A 27,201-nucleotide genomic window follows, 5' to 3' on the forward strand; every position below is an offset into this window, starting at 1 on the left:
TACTCCGCTAGGAAAGGAGATTAAAAAGTAGGCGCCGGACTCTGTACTTCCGGTCTTTCCTCCGCCCATTTCTCTCCGCCCCGGAAGTCTCTAGGAGCGAGGGGGCGTAGGACTCCTCCCCCGCCAAGCTCTCGGAGCACGCGCACTGAGCTGCGGACGGCCCGCCTTGCTCCGCCCTTCGCTCACCGCGTACTCAAAAGGAGAGCCCAGGTCGTCTTGCGGCGCCAACGGCTTTAAGGTTTGTGCTTGTCGGAAGAGCTCTAGAAAATACGTTAGAAGGGGTTAGAGCTCGCTTGACCATGATCTCTTTCTTCTAGGAGCCAGTTAGAGCGGCGGGAAAGACATAGCAAAAACTGTGAAAGAAAAAACCATTCTCTCCGCAGAGCCTGGGTTCCGCAAACTCAGCCCCCCCAGCTACTACACCTACATGCGCACCCACAGAGGGAAAACACCTCTGGCTCTATCGTACAGAGAATCCCAAACCTCGAAGAGAATCTCAGGAAGTGGTGGTGACAAGAAACAGGGAACCGGAGGAAAGAGAGGAAAAGCTCACCAAGAGAAGCAATGCAAAGGCCGGTGACAGAAAGCTCTGTTTGTTGTCACATGCCAGGCAACGGCAACAGCGTCTCCTCACTCTGTTTATAACCAACGGCTTGAAAAGGCCCAGTCCACCCACCCCCACCCCAACCAATGAGACTCTTAACCTCAGGTAAAAGGAACCTGGCTTGTGCAATGGTCTTGAGTCTGTGTCAGAATCCACCTTAAAATGTCCTCTGGCTGTTTTGTTTTTTTCAAAGACTTTATTTATTTATTTGACAGAGATCATAAGTAGGCAGGGAGGCAGGCAGAGAGAGAGGAAGGGAAGCAGGCTCCCTGCTGAGAGCCCGATGCTGGAATCAATCCCAGGACCCTGAGATCATGACCTGAGCCGAAGGCAGCAGCTTAACCCACTGAGCCACCCAGGCGCCCTGTTTTGTTTTGTTTTGTTTTGTTTCCCCAGCAAGAAGCCCTTCCACATTCTAATTATCTTTAAAGGCTTAAATAGATACTCTCTTGACCATGCCTCACCCCCAATGAGCTACAGTACTTTAACTTGTATCTACTACAAAGTTTTCTGTTTTGTTTTGTTTTTAAGATTTTTATTTATTTATTTGACAGAAGTAGGCAGAGAGGCAGGCAGAGAGAGAGGAGAAAGCAGGCTTCCCACTGAGCAGAGAGCCCGATGTGGGGCTCGATCCCAGGACTCTGGGATCATGACCTGAGCTGAAGGCAGAGGCTTTAACCCACTGATCCACCAAAGTGCCCCTCTACTACAAAGTTTTATATTAATGCTCTGCAGAACACGATTTGATACCCAGTTCTGTGGGTCATTTGTTATGACAGTCGTTCCATAAAAGTGAGATGTTTCCATACAAAGCTGTATGCTTCTACAGGATATATCTGTAATATGTTTTTTCTTTTTCCTACTCAGTATCTAGCTGAATAATCATTTACTTAAAAAACAAATTGGCAGGGGCGCCTGGGTGGCTCAGTGGGTTAAGCCTCTGCCTTCCGCTCAGGTCATGATCTCAGGTTCCTGAGACTGAGACCCTCGTCTGGCTCTCTGCTTGGCAGGGAGCCTGCTTTCCCCTCTCTCTCTGCCTGCTTCTGATCTCTCTCTGTGTCAAATAATTTCTTAAAACACACACACACACACACTGACAAATGCATAGAGATAGAGACAGAGATATATAGGCATATACTATAGACTGCTGCGAGGCTGTGGTGATACAAAAATAGGACAAGTTCATTCTCCATTCTGTAAGGAATGGAGAAAGAGATGTGTATCAGCGGTAATATGAGGTGACAAGAGAGATGTATAAAATAAAAATATATATATTGCAGGACTTTAGAAATTGCCTCTTCCTCCTAAGAAACTAGATGTTGATCCATAATTCTTTCTTGTGGACTTGTTTCTCCTTGCATGCTTGCAGAAAGCCTCATAATTTCCTCAAAGTTATTTAAGCCTTATTTTCCCAATCTTCCACAGATAACCCATTGAGATCTAGAACCCATTTACTACCGCATTTTACAATACAGATGAAAAGAGAAAAATCTGTATGCTTTGGAGGATGAGCCAGTGGTGCTGTAAATTAGCTTTCTATTGGTGGACATTCCTTAGGGACTTCATTTTCCCTTAACCCAAACAAGAATAGAAACCCAGACTGCAATTTGAAGTCTAGGCCATCTTTGTAGTAAACACTGGTGTGGACTGACAACCTCCTTCTGGCTGTTCAAGTCTGTTTTGGCCTTGATTACTCTTTCCTTGGATATATTTGGGTTTGAGATTGGGAATGGAAGTGATAAAGAAAGGTTTATCTGCTTTTTCTCTGATCTGATTTTTGGCCAGTGAGCCTAACCTAATTTAGGCAGAAGGAGTTCTTCATACGGTTTATCCTAGCTCATTTGCAGATCTCTAAACAGGACTTAGTGACCTTAAAACCTTTGTACCAGGTACAAATACAGTGTTTTTCTATCTTGCCTGTTTCCTCAGTGCATGTTCTTTTCTCAAGGACCTCATAGAAGGGTAACTGATGAATGGTACTATAATGGTGCTGGGTCTTGTGGTCAGATCTATCTAAATAACACAGCTCTGGGGGCTCCTGGGTGCCTGAGTCGTTAAGTGTCTGCCTTCTGCTCAGGTCAAGATCCTGGGGTCCTGAGATTGAGCCCCGCCTTGGGCTCCCCATTCAGTGGGAAGTCTGCTTCTCCCTTGTCACTCCCCCTACTTGTGTTCCCTCTCTCTCTCTCTATCAAATAAACAAATAAAATATTTTAATGAATAAAGAAAATCTTTTAATAAATAAATAACACACCTCTGTATCTAAATAAAGATACACCTTCAACACTCTTTATAATTTTGTAATACTTGGTGTCTCTCAGAATCTCTATTCTTAACACAGAGTCTTTCTTTAAAAGTTTTTAAAGAAAAAGAAGTTTTTAAAAGTTTTTAAAGAAAATCCTTCCTCTATTTCCTTAATCACTGTAGCTGTTCTACCTTTCCCGGCTATTATTTCTTTCTTACGATTCAGTAACAAGAATGGTACACCATATTTTGGGATTGGAAAATCTTTTTAAAGGAGAACAGTAAATCTTTTCATTATCTCTCATTGTAGTAAATATTTCCTGAATAGTTTTAAATGAGTGTGCTGCAGAAAAAAATAAATACATTAACATAGAATTATAATTACATATAAAGACGAAATAAAGAATTTGACTCAGCACTTCTCAGTTCCTGCAAAATAGTCTTAATGCTAATTAACTACCCTATACAGGGCGCCTGGGTGGCTCAGTGGGTTAAGCCACTGCCTTCGGCTCAGGTCATGATCTCAGGGTCCTGGGATCGAGTCCCACATCGGGCTCTCTGCTCAGCAGGGAGCCTGCTTCCTCCTCTCTCTCTGCCTGCCTCTCTGCCTACTTGTGATCTCTGTCTGTCAAATAAATAAATAAAATCTTTTAAAAAATAAATAAATAACTACCCTATACAGTTATTTCCACGGTATTAGTAAGAAATGGAACCCATATTTGAACTAAGATTTATTTGACTACAAAATTTGGATTCTTCCCATTCCTCCATGTTGGCTACCACTAGAATAAATAAATCAGATTGATTCTTTATCAAATACGTTTCCTGCAATGAAGAACTCCATAGTCACCAATTTTTCCATACAATATTCTGAGGATTAAGTAGATTGCAGTGATATCTGGAGTCTTGCATGAGATGTGGGAATTCTTCCTTCAATAGCTTTAAATACCTTATAAATATTATAAAACAGAATTGGTTTTGAAAACTAATTTCTTCAGTCCATCATGATTTGGTTTCCATTGTTTTGCTTTTTTTCCTAAATAAAAATCAAATAATGGTGATACATCACTTGGCATGTATTATACAACAGAATATACTTTGTCAATGTTATTAGTAGTCACATTGTAAAGTGATATGTATTCAAGTTAAAATGGTGAAAATACTTATGTAATCATTTGAAGCTCATAAAGTATATTTTATGTTCAGTATTTTATTTAATATAAATTTCTTTCTCTAAACTGCAGACATATTATGATTCTGAAATACAAAAATTTCATGAAATGTGTTTTAAAAATTATACCATGTTATCAGTGACCACCTGATTTTTTTTCACTTACATTCATTGAACACCTATTATATGCTAGCACTGTGAAGCATCTTATACCAATAATCTAAATCTTTTCTCATATAACTCATGAAGTAGGCTCTATTACTGTCTTTATTAGTATGCTGAAAGCCACTAAATTTGTCACCCAATATCACATAGTTAATGAATAATGGAGCTGCATTTCAAACTAGTTCATTTGACTCTAGACCTATTTTCTTTCTTTTTTTTTTTTTTTTAAGTATGTTCCAGTGTGGGGCTTTGAATTCATAACCCTAAGCTCGAGACCTGAGCTGATATCAAGAGTTGGGCACTTAACTTACTGAGTCACCCAGGCCCCCCTCTAGACCTGTTTTCATAGCCATTATAAGGGACATGTCCCCAGCTATGCTTTACTTTCACACCCAGTAATTTTTTCCTCAGTTCTTACTTGAGATTGGCTGTATGTTTGTTAATTCATCTAAAAAGGAAATTCTGGAGGTAGTCTTTCAGGGGCGATACGGTGGCTCCTTCGTGGCAGGGAACCACAGTGCTCTATTATGCTGCTCCACATCTTGATGTATGCCTCCCAGTCTAAGCTGAGTTCATGGTCTAAAAATTACCTACTAGAATTCCAGGCATTATAAGCAGCAGGAAGAGAAAACAAAAGTATAGCCCCCCTTCTTTTCAGAGACTTCCAAGAAGTAACACATACAAAATACATGCTTACATTTCATTGGCCCAAACTATGTCAGCAGGTACATATAGCTATAAAAGAGGCTGGAAAACATAGCCCATCTCTGGGTATCAGGTTCTATTATTAAGGAACAGGGAGTCTGTGTAAAAGAGAAACACCCTCAGTTTTTTCCACAATTGCCTATTTGGGAAAGCTTCCTTTCTCTTGGTGTCCAAGGTACTCTAATTTCCAGGTTCTCATATACTATCCCTTAACAGCATCTACTGTCTCCTCTAATTTTTGTTTTTCTCTCATTTTTCTTTCTCTCCCATCCTCTCTCTTTCCCCATATGCAATCGTTCATTGTCAAACCATGTATCGCCTTTGAGATTCAGGCATTTCCAAGTATCTGCTAAGTGATCCACCTTCACTTCAAGTTAAATATTCCCAAACCTTAATTCATTTTTTTCTCTGATGGCCTCATCATACTCCTGGTCTCCTATTTCTGTTCAGAAGAGCAATATCTTCCCATACATCAGGCTTAAAACCTCTTAGACAACTACTTTTTTTTTCTCCCACATCTAAACAGCTGCTAGTTCCATTGTTTCTGCCTGTGATCTTTCTGAAATCTACCCCTCACTGCATTCTTGCTGTCATTTTGATGATGTTCTCAACCCTACTGATGTGGTGTATTCTAACATCTCAACTGGAATCCCTTTGGTAACTTGTCTCTTACAAGTTATCCCACACACTGTAGTTAGGTTAATCTTCCTAAGTGCCATTTTGAAAATATCTCTCCCATGCTCAGAAATTTCTTGCTACTGTGTAAGTTTGGCACTGGGTGTTTCAAACAAGCCAATCCACTTTTCCATTTCTGTATCTTCCTGCACGCCCCATTCACATAAGTTACATAACATTCACACAAACCTTGCCCTTTTCATTTCTGTACTTTTGTTCAAGACTTTATCTCTGCCTAGAAATGCCCTTCCTTCACGTCTTATCTATGAATGTTAAACTTTAGGAAACATCATTTTTTAATTACAGCTTTTTTTTTTTTTTTTTTTAGAGAGAGAGATCAGAAGTAGGCAGAGAGGCAGGCAGAGAGAGAGGAGGAAGCAGGCTCCTCGCCACTCAGAGAACCCGATGCGGGGCTCGATCCCAGGATCCTGGGATGGTGACCTGAGCCGAAGGCAGAGGCTTTAACCCACTGAGCCACCCAGGAGCCCCTAATTACAGCATTTAGATAGCACATTTTAAAGAGTACATTTTTAATGTTTGTTGAATATTTTTTAAAAGATAGTAAAATATAAAATGAAACACCAACAAAGTAATATTACTTTTGATACCAGGTTAGTACTTTAAATTTAATGAGCAAACCAAAATTTGTAAATGTTCTGAAACAACACAGGAGTACTGGCTTCTTCTTGAGGAAAAAAAAATGAACCATGCTTATATTAATTATTTATTTCCTAAATGTGGTCACAGACATCCACATTTGCTGATAGTTTTTGTTGCTTTTTTTTAAGTTAATACTTTTATTTTTTTAATATTTTATTTATTTATTTGACAGACAGAGATCACAAGTAGACAGAGAGGCAAGCAGAGAGAGAGAGAGGAGGAAGCAGGCTCCCTGCGGAGCAGAGAGACTGATGCGGGGCTCGATCCCATGACCCTGGGGTCATGACCTGAGCTGAAGGCAGAGGCTTTAACCCACTGAGCCACCCAGGCTCCTCTTTTTGTTGCTTTTTTAAGAAGTATTGTTCTGTGGTGCCTGGCTGGCTGTCAGTGGAGAGTGGAGCATACAACTCTTGATCTCATGGTTGTGGGTTCGAGCCTTACCCAGCCTTACTTAAAAAATAAAGTCTTTTTAAAAAGTATTTTTCAGGGCGCCTGGGTGGCTCAGTGGGTTGGGCTGCTGCCTTCAGCTCGGGGTCATGATCTCAGGGTCCTGGGATCGAGCCCCACATTGGGCTCTCTGCTCAGCTTGGGGCCTACTTCCCTTCCTCTCTCTCTGCCTACTTGTGATCTCTGTCGAATAAATGGATAAAATCTTAAAAAAAAAAAAAAAAGTATTTTTCTGGGACGCCTGGGTGGCTCAGTTGGTTGGACGACTGCCTTCGGCTCAGGTCATGATCCTGGAGTCCCGGGATCGAGTCCCACATCGGACTCCCAGCTCCATGGGGAGTCTGCTTCTCTCTCTGACCTTCTCCTCGTTCATGCTCTCTCTCACTGTCTCTCTCTCAAGTATATAAATAAAATCTTTAAAAAAAAAAAAAAGTATTTTTCTGAATAGCTCAGCAGTTAAGTGTCTGCCATCTGCTCAGCTCTTGATCCCAGGGCTTTAGGATCAAGTCCCGCATTGGTCTTCTTGCTCAAAGAGCCTGCTTCTCCCTCTGCCTGCCACTCCTCCTGTTTGTGCACTTTCTCTCTCTCTCTCTTTCTCTCCGACAAAAATAAATAATTAAAAAAAAATTTTTTTGAAGTATTGTTCTGAGGGTCACCTGGGTGTCTCAGTTAAGTATCTGCCTTCAGCTCAGGTCATGATCCCAGCATTATGAGATCAAGCCCCACATCTAGCTCCCTGCTTCTCTCTCTTCCTCTGCTGCTTCCCCTGCCTCTGCTCTCTCACTGTCAAGTAAATAAATAAAAATGTTATCAAAAAAAAAAAAAAAAGAAGAAGAAGAAGAAGTATTGTTCTATCAGATAGAAGGAGACCAAGAGGAAAAGTTTGGGAATTAAAGGAGCCAGATTTTCAGATGTAGTACCATGAATCAGAGTTTTCCACTTGTTAGAGTACATTAAACATATCCATACTAGTAAGCACATCTATACTAAAGTACCAATTATTAATATGAAGACATATAAGATCATATGTCTAAGTGAAAACATACTGGGTCAAGAGAAGTAGAAGATAAGCCACAGACTGGGAGAAAATATTTGTGAAAGACACATCTGATAAAGCACTATTACTTAAAATATGCAAAGACTCTTAAAACTCAACAGTAAAAAACAAGCAACCCAATTTTAAAAAAAGGACAAGAGACCTAAATACCTCATCAAAGAAGATCTATAGGTGACTAGTAAGCATATGGCAAGATGTTCAACATCATATATCATCAGGGAAATGCAAAATAAAAAGATACTACTTATGTTGGTTTCTTCAGAGAAACAAAACCAATGAGATATATATATATAGAGAGAGAGAGAGAGTATATATATATATATAGAGAGAGAGAGAGAGAGAGAAAATGAGAAAGAGAGAGAGAGAAAATTATTGCAGGAATTGGCCCATACAGTTATGGAGGCTGAGAAGTCCCAATTCTCCAGTCTGCAAGTTAGAGAACCAAGAAATCTGATGATATAATTCAGTACCTGTCCAAAGGCCTGAGAACCAAGGAAGTCAATGGTATAACTCCCAGTCCAAGGGTAGAGGCCTGAGAATTGGGGGCCATTGGTGTAAGTCCCAGAGTCTGGAGGCCCATTGAATAAGGGGTTCAGATGTCCAAGGGCAGGAAAAGATGGCTGTCTCAGTTCAAGAGAGAAAATTTACCCTTCCTTTGCTTTTTGTTCCATTCATTCATCCAATTCATTCCCCCTATGGATTGAGTGATGCCTGCCCACATTGATGAGGGCAGTCTACTGAATCAAATGCTAATGTCTTCTAGAAACACAGCACAGACAAACCCAGAAACAATGCTTTAACAGCTTTCTAAACACTCTATAGGCCTGTCAAGTTGGCACATAAAATTAACCATCATGTCACTACACACCTATTAGAATGGCCAAAATCCAGGGAACTGACAATACCAAATGCTGACAAGGATGTAGAGTAATAGGACCATTGCTAGAGAGAACCCAAAATGATACAGCCCCTTGAAAGAGAGTTTGGCAGTTTTCTTACAAAATTAAATATACTCACCATATAGTCCAGCAATCATGCTCCTTGGTATTTCCCCAAAGGAGTTGAAAATTAATGTCCACATAAAATCCTACACAATGATTTTACAGCAGCTTTATTTTTTGGCGGGGGAAGGGGTAGCAGGAAGTCCTTTTTAACTGTTTAATGTGATGTGAAAGAGACGGTGTGCTGATGCTCCATCATCTAAATAGAGAGTTCCCAGGAAGGGAAAAGGCTGGTGTTTTTTAAAAATTTAAAAAAAAAACAACTGTAAAGAATTCAACAGGAAGTTCTTTAAATTGCAGAAATGTTATTATTCTGTTTCATGACATGTTAGAAGCTAAACCTTAGAGCTTTGTTGCCACCACTGCATACAGGTCTGATCATTTCTGGCTAAAAATGGGGATTTACTGGCATATTTCAGCCAGCTTTTTCAGTTCTGTCCCAGTGGGCTGGTCCGGAAGTCAAATTAAAAGCTCCAGAATAGACTAACAGCTGCCAGCCCCTCTATGTAGATTTGCACAAGCTCTACAAAGCAGTGTCATAGCAGATGCCCAGGCCTATTCAGCAGTAAGGAGCATCAATTGTGGAAAAACTATCACCAGGACTCAATGTTTTAGATTCTTGTAATGTAATTTTCCCGGAAACACCGATGTCAAACAGATGGAGCTTTCTGTGCTCTACCTGTAAAGTTCCATCAGGTCTAAACACAGCACAGGTGTTAAATAATCTCCCAGCATCCTCTTCAAGAATGGAAACTCCAATGAGCTATATGCTGCACTCCTTTGCTACTTCAGAAAGCTTCTGTGTGGATTCACCAGGTATTCTCTCTGCATATTCAGGAAAATATTTCATACCAAATTTAAGAATTAAAGCACTCTGGAAGAGCAACTATTTTGGCTCCTCCTCTTGCTGCCTCCCAGACAAGGCCACAGGCTTGAGTGAGGTTATCTGATTTGATGAAAGAAACCTGAAGTTGGATGAGGACCAAATGAAAAGAGGCCATGGCTCTCCGACGTAGCACCATGGGTGGTGCAACAGAGCAGGTGGAGGGTCTCTGGGTAGAGACCCTATAGTAGCTTTATTCTTAATTGTCAAATCTTGGAAGCAAGCAAGACATCTTTCAGTAGGTGAGTGGATATTTCGCAGTACATGCAGGCATGTTGGAATGTTATCCAGCACTAAAAAGACATGAGCTATCAAGCCATGAGAAACATAAAAGAAACCTAAATGCATATGGCCATTCTGAATGGCCATTCTTAAAAAGGCCACATACTGTATGATTCTGGAAAAGGCAAACTATGGAGACAAAAGATCAGCTACTACCAGTTGCGGAGTAGGAAGAAGAGATGAACAGGTGGAGCACAGGATTTTTAGCACAATAAATATACTCTGTATAATATTATAATGATAGCTGTATTTCATTTTACCTTTGTCCAAATACATAGTACATGCAACACCAAGAATGAACCCTAATGTAAACTATGGACTTTGGGCAATTATAATGTGTCGATATAGATTCATCCTCAGTTAAAAAAAAAAAAAAGTAATATTCTGGTGAGTGATGTTAATAATTGGAGAGGCTATGCATGTATGGGGGAAGGGGGCATATGGAAAATCTCTATACCTTCATTGCAGATTTGTTGTAAAACTAAAAACACTCTTTAAAAAAATAAATCTTTTTTTAAAAAGGGATATGAGAAATAAAATGGATAATCAGCTGAAGATATCCTTTTACCCCCACTGTACTCTCATTATGATTCTTACATATGTAAAAAGATGCTCAATAAATGTTTATTAAATTATTTTGAATTTCCAGAAATTTCAGTGAAATAAGTGGTTTTTAAGGAGTTAATTGAAAGAATGCGTCTTACACAGGGAATCTAGGACTATAGGAACTTAAAGGTGACCTCTTTCCCCTCAACTACCAACTTTAATATATCTTACTCTCCTAAGTAAACCCTTTCTGAGGTCTCTGTGTAGCCAGGTACAGGTAAAGGCTTGGGTTCTATGAATGTTCCAGTAGGGAAAATAGGATGAGGGCTTCCTCCCACATGAGATAGTCATCATCTTCCATGACTTCCAAAATTTCTATCATTGAAGGCACCAGTGGGGTGCCACCTGACCCCAGTAAGCTAACAAATAAAGATATAATATACCTATAAAATAGATTTAATACATCTAGGTAATCATCTAAGATGATGTTTGGTGAGAGGAAGGTCTTTCAAAATAAATAGAATTCAGACCACTTTCTGTAGGTGCTAGCAGAGACAGATGACAGCTAGTAAAATAAGAGCACTTGAGATGGTTAACTATAGCACAGGAAAGAGATTCTGAAGCTAAACATATGACTTCCCAGCTGAACAATTGCATAGATTAATTGAAAGAAAGGCTAGTAATTGTTGCAACCCAAATGAGCTTGAGACCAAATGGAAGAAATATGTCAAAACAGAGAACAAAAAAACATAAAAACACAGGAATGTACAGGAACAGATAAGAGACCTACAGATAGATCCAGAAGAATGAATATACAAATAATAAAAATAATAATAATTCTTTCTTTTTTTAATAATAGACATTCCAAAAGCAGAAAAGACAATTGGGGCATTGGAGGAAGTTAAGAAAGAAAGGAAAAATAATCCTCAGAATAAGACCTGAGTCTTCGGATTAAAAGGACGAAGACTGAGTTGCTATTAATGAGAAATGGCATATATCTGGACATAGCCGAAAAATTCTTATGGAAGAGACAGAATAAGTTGCTTATAAAGGGAAAGGATCAGAATGAAATTAGAATTCTCATTTTCAACACTGCAACATCATAGACAAAGGAAAACATACACAGACTAAGGGAAAAAAAGTGGATGGAAACCAAAGGAGCCTATGCCCAATAATGATTTTATGCATGTGTCAGCACATAAGTAAGACGTGTGGATATGTGAGAATTTAGAAAGTACTGTTTATTATTCATATATAGCAAATGAAGAGACTCATGGTTTGGCACTAACCAAAAAAGAAATTATCTATATAAAAATATATGAAAAACCTCAAGGTAATGTGTTGTCTTACACAATAAAGAAGAGAGGAAATAGTGTTGGTCAATAAACTTTCTGTAAATATATCATATTATATTTAAATATTAACACACAATAACTGACCAAATATAACTGTTTATATATGTTCTAAGTAAGTACTCTAGAAACTAAGATGACATGGCTGATGAAAAACTAATTTGCAGTCTGACAAATTATATAGAAAAAACTAGGAACTGGGAGATCTAGAGGAAGAGGTAACACAAAGTGTTGTGGAAATCATGGCTGATGAGAAAGAGAAGAAAAGAATAAGGAAAATGAAAATATTCTAGAGGCTTCATCTTACCGTGGAGAGTGACCAAGAGAAAAACAGAATGTTTTAGTAAAAAAAAAAAAAAAAAAAAAAAAAAAAAAAGACTATCTTATTTTCAAGTAATAGTGAGGAAATATGTCTGACTTGGAGCACAGGAAAGGAGAGGTAACCAATAATAGAATGAAAATCTTGTAATAGAGTATCCACATTAAAAAAAAAGTGGAATGAGTAATCACTATATCAAGCCAGTATAAATGCATAAAAAGTAACATAAATAATAAAAATTAAATGAAAGAAAATCAAGCATATGATCATTGCACTAAGTGTAAAACATTAAATTCTCCCACTAAAGATAGAGATAATCAGATTAATTTTAAAAATCTCAGATAGAAATTACTATCTATAAGAATCACTAAAATACATTGACAATAAAGGAATGGGAAAATGATACCAAGGAAATTCAGACCAAATTAAGATGAGATAATCAACTATGGGAGATTTAAGGTTAAAAGTACCAAACTAGACTAAGAGAGATACAAGCTACTGATAAAAACCAAGTTTATGTATACTGTACACTTGAAACTTATACAGTGCTGCATGTCAATTGCATCTCAATAAAACTGGGGGAAAAACAAGTTTATGAAGATGATACAATAGTAGCAAAACCATATGCATCAAATATTACAGCTGTTACATAAAGCAGAAGCTCTTATAAATGCAAAGAGAACTTGATCAAAATACAGTAGTAGTGGACATATCAACGCACCTCTTTCAGAATTGGATAGATGAAAAATAAGTTGTGAAAAATAAAATTGGACTTGATACACAAAATCTTCTGTTAGACCGCAAAGGAACCTTAATAAATTTTGAAATACAAAGTTATCATGAAATAACAAGTATTTTATGTACATACTCCCTCCCTAAAGGAGAAGAAATATTCTTCAAATGTTGAAGTTAACACACCAACTTCTCTCAAAGAAAAATGAAGAAAAAAAGAAATAAGTAAAGTCTTGAAACAAACAAAAAAAGAACAACTATTGTGGAAAAACCCAGCAAATGCTACTACAGCCAAGTGATCAAAATTAACATCAACAGTCATAAGTTGTGTTGACAGTATGTAACTTTGATGTGATGAAAATAGCACTGTACCCTTATGATCTTCCCCTGAGACTCATAACCACAGTCTAATTATGAGGAAAACAGACAAATGCCAATTGAGGGAAATTCCTCAAAATACCTAACCAGTACTCCTCAAAACTGTCATTGTCATCAAAAACAAGGGAAGTCTGAGAAACTGTCATAGCCAAAAAGAGCCTAAGAAGACAAAAGAACTAAGTGCAATGTAGTTTTCTAAATGAGATTCTGGAATATATAAAGGATACTAGGTAAAAATTAAGGAAATCCAAATAAAGTATGGATTGGTACATATCAATATATCAATATTGGCTCGTTATTATAGCAAATAAATCACGAAAATGAAAGATGTCAATAAAGGACATTGGGTGTGGGTTATAAAGAGAGTATCTCTGTACTTCACATCTTCTCTGGACATCTAAAACTGTTCAAAAATAAAAAGTTTATTTAAAATAAGGCATAAGGAATGCCTGGGTGGCTCAGTCAGTTGAGCGCTCTACTCTTGATTTTAGCTCAGGTCATGATCCATGGTTGTAGGATCCAACCTCACATAGAGCACCTTGGTCACCGGAGAGTCAGTTTGAAATTCTCTCTTTCCTTTCCGTCTCCCTCTGCCCCTCCCCCCACTCATGCATGTGAGCATATGCTCTTTCTTTCTCTTAAAAAAATAAATCCTTAAAGAAAAAAGCATGAAAACCAGGTAAAAATCATAGCTAAGTCTTATTTAACCTTAAAAAAAAGATAATTCCAATATTATTTCACATACTCCATATTATAAAGCTAAAATCTCATTTTCATTCATGAAATTAGTATAATTTTAATACCAAAAGATGCTCCAAGATTCTACCAAATTCCACCAAACAGTTAATCTCTATAATAAATATATATGCAAAAATTTTAAAGAAATGATAGCAAATAGAATCTAGCAATGTTTTTAAAAGATAATAAGACCAAATAGGTAAAATCTATGATTGCATGAATGATTGAACTTCAGAAACATAATTCTTCACATTAACAAATTATCGGCAAAATTAATATATGTTCATATCAATAGACGCAGGAAAGGCATTTGATGAAATCAAAGAGAAGTTCCTAAAAAATGGGGAGAAAATGTGGGTGAAGGAGAAGAGTGAGGAAGGAATAGATAAATATCACATTTATTCATTGTTTACAAAATGAGGGAAATGCTTCAGGATTATTTAATAAAATTTAATGTGTGAAACTTTGGTTGAAAGAGACAAAACAGGAAAAGAAAACAGGCAGAGCTGTGAAATGTTTGTGCTTTAATGCCACGAGTGAAGTAAAGCAAGAGCATGGTGAGAGGTAAATCAGGAAGTGTTTGCAATAAAGGTTGCAGCACACCTGCATACCTCGTTTGGGGTCCTTTGGGAAATATGTACCATCCCACCTGATTCAAATGACAGTGATGAGAAAAATCCAATGCCAAATGAGGTAAACAATGATTGGATAAGGAGCCATATGTGGTTTAGTGAGGTCCATCATGGAAGATGTGGAGAGGCAGTTGGAGAGGTTGTACAGCAAAAATGTAGAGTCATGAAGGAAAATAAGTTATGTAAAAATGGGTCAAATGAAGTTTTCACACTGAGGAGTTTCTCAGGAATGGACAGATAACATGTTTCTCTTACTAACTTTAACCAAAATCAATCTGCATAATAAATCACCTGCCAGAAAGCAGTGGCAACTATTCATTCTTCTGATACTCTGAAAAGTGGGTTTGAGATCAAGGCAGATGCTGTTGTCTCTCTCTGATAAATAAATAAAATATTAAAAAATGAATATGTTTACATGGCATTTTTAAAAACCTGCTGTCTTGCATAATGGTCCCAAAGGAGCATATTATAGTTTTAGAAGATTCTCCATTGTTAGAATACTATCTTAGCACTGTACAGTGATTTACTAAATATATATAGCTATATTCTTCTATTATATAGACAGACCATGTTAAAATGATTTGTAGTTCTCATTCATTAAGTAAATCTCATTAAAATCTCAGTACTTCAAAAATAATTACCTTTTAAGGCTGAATATTACTCAGCCTTAAAAAGGAAGGAAGTCCTGCCACATGCTATAGCATGGATGATCCTGGAGGACATTATGCTGCATGAAATAAGCCAGTCACAAAAAGACAAACACTACATGATGCCATTTTTGTGAGGTATCTGAAGTAGTCAAATTTATAGAAACAGGAAGAAGAGTGGTGGCTGCCAGGGGCTGGTGGAGGAGGAGATGAAGAGTTGTTTATGGATATGGAGATCTGTTTTCAAACATGAAAAGATTTTGGAGATCCTTTGCACAACAATATGAATATACATAACACTACTGGGCTATACACTTAAAAAATGGTTAGGATGGTAAATTTTATGGTTTTTTTTTCCACCACAACAAAATATAAAAAGTAAGGTAATGATCTTAAATGAGTGCTTATGAAATCTCAAATGTGTTTGGTGAAATATTCTTTCTTCTCATGGTTGTAATATAAAGGATTTGTTGACAACATGTCTTTACCTGGGTGAAGGAAAATTCTACTCATGCCCAGCAAATAAGGCAAGTATTTATTAATCCTCTATTATGAATAAGATATTGAGAGGTATGCAACACATTTTTGTAGATATGGATACAGCTGTTGATGCAAGTCCTAAAAACATTAATAAAGTGGCAATTCAAGATACAAAAAATGTCAAGAAAATAATAGAAGTCACAAGATGGTGCATGATCAGTAGTTACATGAAGGTTACTAGATAAAAGAACTCTTTAGCCTAACTGAATAGGCAAAATAACTAACACAAGCAATCTGCATATCTCCCATATATGGGAGACATACAGGTGGGTAGTTCAAGAAATTTTTCCTAACATACTTGTGATTGAAAGAAATTGATATTCATTATGTCATTATGTTTCTATACAGCTATTTTATAAGGTTCCTGAATTTACCTTTCATTGCTTCTACCCCTACCTTTATTTAGCATGTGAAAATTCTCTAAAAGTCGTCAGGTAATTCCAAACTCACACAAACGCAAACCCAGATAAACATGACTCCTCCAAAGGCTTCTGTCAATTAATTTCAGCTACACACGAAAATGAAATCTTTCCTTCTTTGTACCTTCTCCCTCATCTCTCCCCATTTATTGTAATGACAACTCTTTTCCCCTTTCATTAAAACACGTGCCATCACACAACTCTGTCTTCCCCCAGCTCTCAGGATAGGGCCTGAGGTGGCAATATATCAGACAGGGAGAAGAATCTTTCAGCCTCAATCTTTAAGATTGTCCCTTTCACCACCACCAACTAAGAATCTCCTTCTTTGTACTGTCTCTTCTTAGTCCTACTCTCCACTAATACACACACTCCACAGAGAATGTTATACTAGGTGCAGTAAACAAATCTGAGGAAATACTTGGAATGACCACGCCAGTTCCTAGGGATTCACTAGAATTCTTTCCTGTGCCTGGAATACACTCTCCCAGTAACAAGTGTCCTAAATTTATTTTCATTTTTGTACTCATATTTTTATCACTAGTATTTAGGGGTTGGAAAAATAGATTTCTAGACTCATTTTTAATTAGTATATTTAAGATTCAGTTTCCAGAATCGGTCTATATTTAAAATCCTGGAAAAGTTTTTTCAATAAAGGCACTAGATGGCACAATTTCACCAATTTATGCTAATAGTCATTCATCCTCTCCTTAATTCACAAATAAAAATAATTCAGCTTTATAAATAGTTACATCTAAATAATTTAACAGAAAACCTATATATCAATAAAAAGTTTCTGACAATATAATGTTTCCAATATACCATGTTTATGGCCTTATTCGTGAACACAATAGCCAGAATTCCTGCATTGGATAATTAATTTAAGAAACCCAGAGAAAATAGTCATCTCTCTATAGTGAAATACATCAAAAATCTATGGATGTTAAATATTGACGTCTACCAAATGTACATTTTTATACTAGTATATAATAAAACACTATAATAAAGTGGACTAATGATTCCACTGACATTGAATACTTTAAGTCAGGTGTTAGTGAATTTTTCTTACTTCACTGCTTGCCTTAAGCTAATTATATCCAGTTAAGACCCTTGTTTCCTCATACTTAAAAATGAACAAATTCAACCAGAAACAGTAGAAAATGTCTAAGGCCTACCTAATTTAGCAGGCAATTGACCTTTTGTTGGCTAAAAGTACCATATTTACAGCAAAAGTCCCAGGTCTAACTATGTTTTCACTACCACTTCATTTCCTGAAATTATTTATATTTGACAAAGTTTATCAGTTCTTGAGCTATATCTTTTTTTTTTTAAGATTTTATTTATTATTTATTTGACAGAGAGAGCTCACAAGTAGGCAGAGAGGCAGGCAGAGAGAGAGAGAGAAGGCAGCAGGCTCCCTGCTGAGCAGAGAGCCCGATGCAGGACTCGATCCCAGGACCCTGAGATCATGACCTGAGCCGAAGGCAGCGGCTTAACCCACTGAGCCACCCAGGCTCCCTCTTGAGCTATATCTTGACATGCAAGACACATATCAGTCAAATAAGCAGAACGTATCCCTCACCTAGACTATCTCCCGACCCTGGTTCGAGCTCTTGAGAAATCTTCCCTAATTACATAGTGAATACCTCTGCCGGATGGTACAATCAACTGTGGTAAATCCTCATGAAAGGGACTCTAATAGGGAAATGTTTACTCTTGCATAACGAGAAGGTTTCCTCTTTGGAGGAAAGTCATCATCATGGGCAAAGGAAACAGCCTTTGCTGTGGAGGAGCATGTATGAAAAGGGAGGTAAGGAAAATGACATCTACATTGTTAGCTAGATTTTCCTAGGCTACAGTAAGCATTAACAGAGTAAATACAGCCAGATCGCCCTTACATTTCAACAAACTAGGCAGAGCAGTGTGGTGCATAGACTGAGGGAGGGAGAAAACAAGAAGTTAGATAATTATTAGAGAGGAGCTCTCGAAGCAATACTGGAGATCCTTGAAAGTTAATGATTCCATAAATAGTTCATCAACAGTAATGCTAAGTGGACAGTGATTTCTTACAGAAAGTTTTTCCCAGACATCAATGTTTACTCACCTATAACAGCTGAACAAATACCAGCACCATATCTGCCAAATTCTACTACATGCTTTACATAAAGACATGAAAGAAATTCCAAATCTGTACCCATAACATTGTTGCCATCCATCAACCCAACAGGTTAATAAGCTATCTTTTTTTAAAATACCATGATAGACTAGGAAAGACAGACTTTGTTCTTTTTTTCCTAAATGCTAGGCTTCGCTTCAAAAACTTTTTTCTCCTCCCCTAAAATAATGTATAACTGATATCTTAACCAATGTGTACTATGCATTATGATAAATAAGGAGGAAAATAGAGTACTAACAGGATATATTATTTTTTGTAAGAAAAATATGTACATTGTAGAGAGAATATATGAGCCCATTTGTCACTTCTCAAGAGAAGCATTATAATATGAGCACTTAGTGGAGAACTTTGTGGGTTTTTCCCCAACATATCCATTCCACCCCAGAAAATAATCTGAGCAAATCATGGTAATTCATTCCCCTTGGCAATGATTAGTTCAGAAAAGGGTATGTGACCTAACTGTGGCTACTATTGGCATAATTCGAAAATTTGCTCTTAAAGATGCCTTACCCTAATCGCTGAAGTCTGTGAATAAAGAGAGATATCACTCTCATGTTTATGTCCTATTATTTGGCACAGTTGTCTCAAGATATGGAAATTATTCCGGGTTAACCTAAAATCTAATCATACAAGCCCTAAAAAGCAGAAGGAAGAGAGATTCCAAGTACAAGAAGGGTTGAAGGGAACCAGTTGTGAGAAATGCAGACAGCCCCAAATTGCTCAGATCAACCCCTCGCTAATAGCTAGCAAGGAAATGAGGACCTCCGTCTTCTAACCACAGGGAACTCGATCTTGTGAAAAATTTGAATGAACCTGAAAGTGAATTTTTTCCTCAAATCCTCCAGAAAGAAGCCCAGCCCAGCCTACAACTGGACATTAGCCTTGTGAGGTTCTAAACAGAGAGCCCAATAGAGTCTACCCAGACTTCTGTCCTACAGAAGTATGAGATAATAAATGAGTGTCGCTATAGGCTACTAAGTTTGTGGTAATTTGTAATGACAGCAATAGAAAAAAATCCAGTGTCCAAAGGGTTGTAAAATATAGTCTGCTAGTGATTCTGAGGAAGTTGTATTTCTATGAAAGAGCCATAGGACAAAATAATGGTCTCTTCTTTTTTCAAATGTTAGTGTGTCTGGACCTAGCGGTTGGAACTAACTTGTGGATGTATAGAAATATTTTGTTGAAATTCCTAAAGCTAAATCATCCTTACTGTCACAGGATAAACTTACTTGGTAATAATGTGTAGGACATAAGCATATTAGAAAGTGGAGTAAACCTAAGTCCTCAAGTGACTGAAGAGACTAAACTTGGAACCCACTCCACCTCTAGAATAACTGATATGTGAGATTATTTCTTTGTTGTTGAAGCCACTTTGAGGGAGGGTATCTGTTACGGACAAAATATTGTGATCGACCTATTAATATAAAACTAGTACATTTACTTTAGAGACCCAGTGTTAGGTAAAACAAACCTGAAATTTGAAATGAGAAACTTAAGATAACATATATCCAACTGTAGTTGTGTACTTATTTAATTTCTCAAAAATTTAATAAAGTGTTTAACTTTCTCCCCTTTTTAATCCATCTATCTAATGAACTAGAAAACATCCAAAAGAAGATTATATGGAAGACATTTCTGTAATGACATGAAAAATTTATACCTAATATCTATACATATTGTTGAGTAACTTAAAGTTTGGTCAACAAAAGTGATGCTTTATTATCATGTTGTGAAATCCCAAAACATTGTCAATACTCGGGAATTTTTAACTAGTTAGTTATGTAAGTATGAAAGGAAAGATCAGGATTGACACAGAGATTTGAAAGTCAGCATATGAGAGAGAATTAAAACCTTGTTAATGGCCACCCAACATAAGAAGACAAAAAGAGATAAACAATGCCTGAAGATAGAAGAACCCTCAGAAACAACCAAGAGTAAAGATCTGTAGGCAAAGAGGATCCTGTGAAGGAAAAAGAAAAAAATTGGTTAGACATGCATGATTAAAATCAGAATAATGTCAGGAAAGCCAAGAACATAGAGGATAAACTTTTGAAAACTGTTTGTCCAACAATCACAAGTAAGAGAGATTCAGTAAGATAAAGACTGAAGTGGATCCACTGAATTTGGCATTTTTAATGCATTATTTATATCAGTAAAGATAATCTCAGTCATGGAGTGAAGAAGGTAGAGGATAAGCAGAAGCCAGATTGCTGTGAGCTGAGCAATGGGGGGGGACACTTCATCTCCTGAAACAGGAAGGAAGGAAATAAGGATGAATGCAGATGTTTATCACAATGGAAATATGCAAATGCATAATACAACAGCAGGGTACCTAAACTCAAGTGAAATAATTTCAAAGAGGAACAATGCTCAAGAGATTTCCTAAACACCATCTTACACAATCAGAATATTGATGTCCAGAACATGATGCCAACCTCAATGCAGGTATAAGTAAAACATTAATTTACTTTCTGCAAATGTCAGTACAGAGTGCCACTGGGGGTGGTCTCTAAAGAATATGGATATTGGGTAAATATGATGGTCCTCAAAGAATGAAACTATGTACTTACATACAATTCATTTATAGGCAAAGTCACCCGTAAGACAGAACTCTTGTCAAGTTTACAAGATGTATCTTATTGAGTATATTAGCATGGCAAATGAAAGAATATATCCATAAAAAAGGGAAGGAAGTATTGAAAGGGTATGGAAGTAAAAGAAAAATGGAATCACCCAGGCACCCGAATACAGGGATGAATATGTTTGTCCTGCTGGCAGGGCTATCCCTGGTGGGAAAACCAATAGAGGAAATATGTGCACAATAATTATAATCCAGGCTGTTGATGGAGTATCATGGGAATTAAGAGGAAAAGGAGATTACGTCTAATTGATCAATGACATCTGAGCATTGAGGCAGGGAGGAATGAAATAAATGTTGTCAGGTATATGGAAGATTTGCTTCTGTCCCATAATTTTTTCATTTCTGAGTGTTTTGTTTTCTCAACCAAGTTACCAAGTTCTTTCTGTCAGAGACTCAGAGTAAGATTGTAATTAAAACAAACAAAAAACCTCTCAACATCACTTGCTCTGGAACAGGATTATAATTAAACTCTAACAGGTTTACCAGGAAATAGGTAAAATAAATATACTCTTTCCCATGACCTCCATGGGAATTTTTGTCAACTTGGCCTTCATATGAAATAGTATCAAAGCTCTTCCTTCTGGGGTTACCTGGTTGGCTCAGTGGGTAGAGCATGCAACTCTTGATCTCAGGCTCGTGAGCTGGAGTCCCACGTTGAATGTAAAGATTACTTTAAAAAACAACAGCAAAAAAAAGCTCTTACTTCTGATTTCCACAGCAGACTTACAAAGTAGGCACAGCTCGTGTCATTACTGTTAAAGTTGAGATCTTGTGGCTATGGAAAGAAGTAGCAAATGATTAGGTCAAAGTTATATGACCTGTGAAACCAAAGACCCAGCACAAAGGTAGGACAGGACAATCTTCATTTACAAGTCAAATATTTGTTGAGGACCTCCTGAATGGTAAGTCTTGTTTTGGGCACTAGAGAAGCAGAGACATAAGAACACACCATCCTTAATGTCAAGGACATGCCAGTCTAGTGCAGAGATAGATGAACTACAGCCCACAAGCCATACTCAGTCCACCGCCTGTTTTTTTAAGTAAAATTTTATTGTAACAGTCACACTCATTCATATTCATATTATTGATGAATGCTTTCCAGCTAAAACAGCAGAGTTGGATAGTTGCAAAAGAAACCAAATAGTCTTCAAAAGAATATATGTATTACAATTTTTCTGAACTATTGGGAAAAAGTTGTAGACATTATGTCCTTTTACACTTAAATGCTTCCGTTTATTTCCTAACAAGGTAATTTGATCACATAACCACAATAAAATGACCAAAATCAGGAAACTTAGGGGCATTGGGTGGCGCAATCAATTAAGGGTCCAACTCTTGGTTTTGGTTCAGGTAATGATCTAAAGGTCATGAGATTGAGCCCTGTGTTGGATTCCATGCTCAGGGCAGAGAGTCTGCTTAAGTTTCTCTCTCCTTCTTCCTCTGCCCACCCCTCCATGCTCTCTCTCTCTCTCTCGGTCTCTCTCTCAAATAAATAAATAAATAAATAAATTTTAAAAAAAAATCGGGAAACTTAACATTAAACAATATTATTTAAATTTAAATTTTGCCAGTTGTTCTTATTTCATTTACTGCAAAAAAATAAATAAATAAATAAAAAACCACACAAAAATCTGGAACAGGATCCAGTCTGGGTCACACTTTACATTTAGTGTTTGTGTCCCTTTTATCTCCATTAGTCTAAAATGATTCATTAGTCTTTGTGATATTGGTATTTTTGAAGAGTGCAGGCCAGTTATATGTCCCCACTTTAGATTCATCTGATGATTATATTTAGGCTATGCATTTTTTACTGGAATACTATAAATGTGAAATTGTGTTTTTATCATTATTTCACATCACAAAGCATATGGTGTTGACTTTTCCCACTATTGGTGATGTTAACTTTGATTGCTCACTTAAGGTGATGTTTGACAAGTTTTTCCATTATAAAATCATTAGTTTTCCTTTTGTAATTAATTAGTAATTGTGATTAGATACTTTGAGACCATCTAGATACTCAATTCTTTATCAATGGGATAGTTTTAGTACCCGTTGGTGATACATACCTGAATCAATTGTCACCTAATAAAAGACTTTTGACTTTCCATTGGATACGATTAAGTCAAAAAGGCAACGGGCAGAGACTCCTTAAAGTATTATCTGCCTCTGAAAGACAGTTGAGCTAAGAATTTCAGACCAAAAATGAAAATTAACAAATGTTAGAACATGCTGCTATTATAGCTATATGGCCATTTATAAGAAAAGGTCCACTAGTTTAGAATAATCATTAAATAGTTAATCTCTACCTAAAAGATAAACTTACATATACATCCCTGGCTAGTGGGTATTTCTCAGGCCAACCAAAGAAAACAGACAGGAATGTTTGGTTCCACATTCAACTTAAGGTATTTTTAGCCTTAAGCTTTATCAAAGAGAAAAAAATAAAGTGACACAGGTACAGGGCCAGCATGAATTCAACCCAGATTGAAAAGAGACCCAACCATGGTTGGTGCACAGAAAGAAAAAGAGGATGTTGTAGGTAAGGGAAAATAGGCAAATTATGTGGAATTGACTAAGAAAAGTATGGTAAACAGGGATTGTTTGGTGAGATTTGTTACGCAGATTTAAGTTAGTGCCTTCTGGATTGATCAGTTGTTAAGGGTCCTCCTCTAAGTGGTAGGAGAGACTTGAGGACATCTCCAGAAGTGAAAATTTCCTTTATATAACAATGATGTTAGCCAACTGTAATTAAAATAAAAACTTAATAAAGGGGCACCTGGAGGACTCAACAGGTTTAGGTCTGCCTTCAGCTCAGGTCTGGATCCCAGAGATCCAGAGACCTTCTTGCTCAGCAGGGAGCCTGCTTCTCCCTCTCCCTCTGCTTGCTGCTCTCCCTGCTTGTGCTCTCTCTGTCAAATAAATAAATAAAAACTTAAAAAGAAAACAAAAAAATAAAATTTCCTTTATAAATGTAATTTCCTTTAAAATAAGAAAACGTGTGTCCTATTTTTAGGGCTTTTTCTGCATCTGCTAGTTTTCAATGTCCTCTACTTCAAAATAATCCATATGCCAAAGAGGTATATTTTATGGTGGCATATTTGGGTATCCCTCAATATCTATAAGGAACCAGGAATTCTGCTGGTTCTTGCAGTAGTGGAAACCAGAATCCATTTTAAGCTGCCAGAACTTAATTTTGCAAATAAGGTTGGATGTTCTTTATTCTTTCCCTCCATGAGACAAATGGAGGACAAATGGGGGACAAAGAACACACCTACAAGGTTCTTCAGGTCATACCCAGTATATTAGGCAAAGCATGGTACTGAAAACTGTAAAGGATGGACATAAATGAAAAGAGATGGAGAAAATTTAGGGATAATCATTACTCAAACTTTTTTCAATTTGTTTTTATTTGGTAAAATACATATGACATAAAATGTACTGTATTAATCAATTTTAAGTGTACAGTTCAGTGTTATTGGGTACATTACATTTATAATGTTGCACAACCATCACCACTATCTCTAGAACTCTTTTCATCTTGTCAATAAAATTTTATACCCGTTGAAAAATAAATCTCCATTGCTCTTTACATTAGCTCCTGGAAATCACCATTTTACTTTCTATCTCTATGGTTTTGGCTACTCTAAGTATGTCATGTAAGTAAAACCAAATATTACTGTCTTTTTGTGACTGGCTTATTTTATTTAGCTTAATGTCCTCAAGGTTAACCCATGTTGTAGCATGTGTCAGAATTTCCTTCCTTTTTAAGGTTGAATAGTATTTAATTGTATAGTTTATGACATTTTGTTTATCCCTTCATCAGTTGATGGACATGTGGGTTGCTTCCATATTGTAGCTACTGTCAATTATGTTGCTGTGAACATGGGAATACAACTACCTCTTCAAGATTCTGCTTCCAATTCTTTTGGGTATATTCCTAGAGGTAAAATTGCTAGATCATATAGTAATTCTATTGTTAACTCTTTGAGGACCATCATATTCTTTCCACAGCAGTTGTCCCATGTTGCACATCTACTAATAATGTACCAGGGTTCCAATTTCTTCAAATCTTTTTCTTGGTTTAAAGTAGGCTCCATGCCCAGTGTGGAGTCTAACGCAAGGATTGAACTCACAACTCTGAGACCAAGAACTGAGCTGAGATTAAGAGCCAGACACTTAACCAACTGAGCCAACCAGGCACCACCCAGTTTCTTCAAATCTTAATAGCCATCATAGTGGATTTGAGAAGAAGTCTCATTGTAGTTTTGATTTCCCTAATGATTGGAGATGTTGAGCATCTTTTCATGTGCTTATTGTCCATTTGTAATCTTCCTTGGAGAGATGTCTATTCAATTCTTCCCTCACTTTTTAATTGGGTTCTTTGCTTTTTTATTACTGTGTTCTAGGAGTTCTCTATGTGGTCTGGATATTAATCCCTTATCAGATATACCGATTTCTTAATATTTTCTTCAATTCTGTGGGTTTCCTTTTTATTCTACTAATATTGCCTCTTGATACACAATTTAAAAAAATTTTACGAAGTTCAATTTGTCTATTTTTTCATTTGTTTCCTGTGATTTTGGTGACATGTCCAAAAAAATCATTGCCAAATCCAATTCTGTGAAGCTTTTGCCCTATGTTTTCTTCTAAGAGTTTTTTAGTTTTCAATTTTACATTCAGACCTTCGATCCATTTTAAGTTAAATGTTGTGTATGATGTTAGGTAAGGATCCAACTTAATTCTTTTGCATGTAGATATCCAGTTTTACTAGCACCATTTGTTGGAAAGACTGTCCTTCCATTAAATGGTCTTGGCACCCTTGTCAAGGATCACTGAACCATATATAAGAAGTTTTATTTCTGGGCTCTCTATTCTATTTCATTGATAATTATGTCTGTCTTCATGCCAGTACCACAATGCTTAGATTCTTGTTGTTTTATAATAAGTTTTGAAATCAAGAAATGTGACTCCTCCAACTTAATTCTCCTTTTTCTTTTTTCTTCTTTTTTTTTTAAAAAAAAAATTTATTTATGTATTTGAGATAGAGAGAGAGAGAGTATGAGCAGGAGGGCCAGAAGAAGCCTGACATGGGGCTTTGTCTCACAACCCTGAAATCACAACCTGAGCTGATACCAAGCGTCAGATGCTTAACCAACTGCACCAACCAGGTGCCCCTTTGTTCTCCTTTTACAAGATTGTTTTGGCTACTTGGGGTCCCTTGATTCCATATGAATTTTGAGATTGGTTTTTCTATTTCTGCAAAAAAAACATTGCTGGGGTTTTGATAAGGATTGCATTGAATCTGTAGATTTCTTTGGGTGGTATTGACATCTTAACAATATAAGTCTTCCAATACATAAACATGGGATGTGTTTCCACTTATGTCTCTTTAATTTCTTTAACAATGTTTTATAGTTGTGATTGTTCAAATCTTTCATATCCTTGGTTAAGTTAATTTCTAAGCATTTTATTCTTTTTGTTGTTATTATATGTGGAATTGTTTTTCATAATTTCCTTTTCAGATTATTTATTGTCAATGTATAGAAATGCAGCTTATTTTTGGGTGTTGATATTATATCTTGATATTTTGTTGAATTAATTAGTTCTAACAGTTTTTTTTTTTTTGGAATCTTTAGTTTTCTACATGTAAGATTATCTCATCTGCAGATAGAGATCATTTTATGTCTTCCTTTTAAATTTAGATGTCTTTTGAGAGGGTGGTGGGGTTATGGACATTGGGGAGGGTATGTGCTATGGTGAGTGCTGTGAAGTATGTAAACCTGGTGATTCACAGACCTGTACCCCTGAGGCTAATAATACATTATATCTTTATAAAAAAATTTTTTTTAATTTAATTTAAAAAATTTAGATGACTTTTATTACTTTTCTTCCCTAGTGTCTCCGGGTAAAACTTTTGATCAATTACTCATAGTTTTAAATAAGTTTTGTAATTTCATACAATTACAAATTTCATAAATTCTTCATTCAAAGAATTTCATAAATTCTCCATTGCTTGTTATAAGCCTTAAGTTGTTTTGTTTCATTTTTCAGACTTTGTAGTTAATCAAGCAATCTTAAGAACGGAGGCAGTGCTGGGGGTAAAAAAGGTAAAGGTATTTGTATATAGCCATCAATCAAAGGACACTTGTGCCCAGGAAAGCTCAAATAAGCAGGTTTTCTGCATTGATCTTTT

The 27,201-nt window shown here is 36.7% G+C and overlaps 1 pseudogene; it reads right to left on the bottom strand.

Annotated features, from left to right (window-relative positions):
- Positions 1-9,141: 9,141 nt before the first annotated feature.
- Positions 9,142-9,727, bottom strand: LOC132026835 (omega-amidase NIT2-like; annotated as a pseudogene).
- Between the last annotated feature and the right edge of the window lie 17,474 nt (positions 9,728-27,201).

The sequence above is a fragment of the Mustela nigripes genome, chromosome 1, assembly GCF_022355385.1.
Source record: "Mustela nigripes isolate SB6536 chromosome 1, MUSNIG.SB6536, whole genome shotgun sequence".
Lineage (NCBI taxonomy): Eukaryota > Metazoa > Chordata > Mammalia > Carnivora > Mustelidae > Mustela > Mustela nigripes.